Genomic DNA, 1,085 nt, shown 5'->3' with positions numbered 1-1,085 from the left:
GATCACTTCGCAGTGTGTGCTGAAAACTGTACTCTATAAATTAATTGGGTAATCCTTGTTGTCCAGCTGACCACGACTTCTTAAGGTAGAGGGGTGTCTTTGTTCTTTAATCAGTCCAACCTTTTTATCCATCTTCCCCAAAACAGGTATTTCTGCAAGGGGAGTCTGAAATCCAAAATTCCCCAAAGCATTCTAAGTTTTCTGTGTGACTACCCAACATAGACTAAAGCGGGGGGGGGGTCTGAAAAATTAACCGATAAATCACCCTGTGTTTATTTTAAACCATAAGTGTGTGCGAAATCATCATTACCAATCTTGAAATCCTACTTCTAGCCTTTTAAGCCTGCAGGAAAATCAAAATCGCACAAAAGTGCCTTCATTATTGATCAATGTAATTATTTTGTGAAGTTAAATTTACAGAAAGTGAATAATTGCGATTGTGTCTTTTTAACTCACTTTTGTGATATATTTATGCTGAGAGAAGTTGAGCTACGGATAAAGTGGTTTTTAACATTTTCGTGCTCATTTCTATTACTTTTAATTTAAATAAATACCAATATATTTCCCCTACACTGGCCTGGTTCTTGGCTCATTGTCAGCTCAGGGTAGAGGGATCCAAGGGGCATGATATGTGTCTGAGATAGGGCAAAAAAAAAAAAGAATCTGTTAAATAGTTTGTTGCATAACCACGTGAGTGGGGAGAGAAGGAACTCCCCGTTTTGAGGGTGGCTTATCGACACTGTTACAACCCTCAGGAAGAGTATGTTATCAAACAAATTTGGACTTTGGAAAATCGGTCTGAGATTAGGCGCAGAGCCTCTAGGCATCAAGAATTGGGACTCAATCTGAAAGGCATTTGAATTTTCTCAAATAGGACTATTACAGGAATTATGCAAGGTAGAAGAAGTACCTATGAAGTGATTAGAAATAAGCATCTCAAGAACCATTGGGAATTTGTATAGTGAAGACGTTCTAACGCCCTGGTGAAGACCAGTGAGTAAGAGGTTGAAACACTCATTGACGATATTTTCAGGCTGAATGGACATTAAAGAATATCTATATGCATGACATAAAACTATTGTTGT

Source organism: Ambystoma mexicanum (assembly GCF_040938575.1).
Source record: "Ambystoma mexicanum isolate Mex_15411 chromosome 12 unlocalized genomic scaffold, UKY_AmexF1_1 Mex_chr12_unloc.2, whole genome shotgun sequence".
Taxonomy (NCBI): domain Eukaryota; kingdom Metazoa; phylum Chordata; class Amphibia; order Caudata; family Ambystomatidae; genus Ambystoma; species Ambystoma mexicanum.
Note: the sequence above shows the minus strand (reverse complement) of the source record.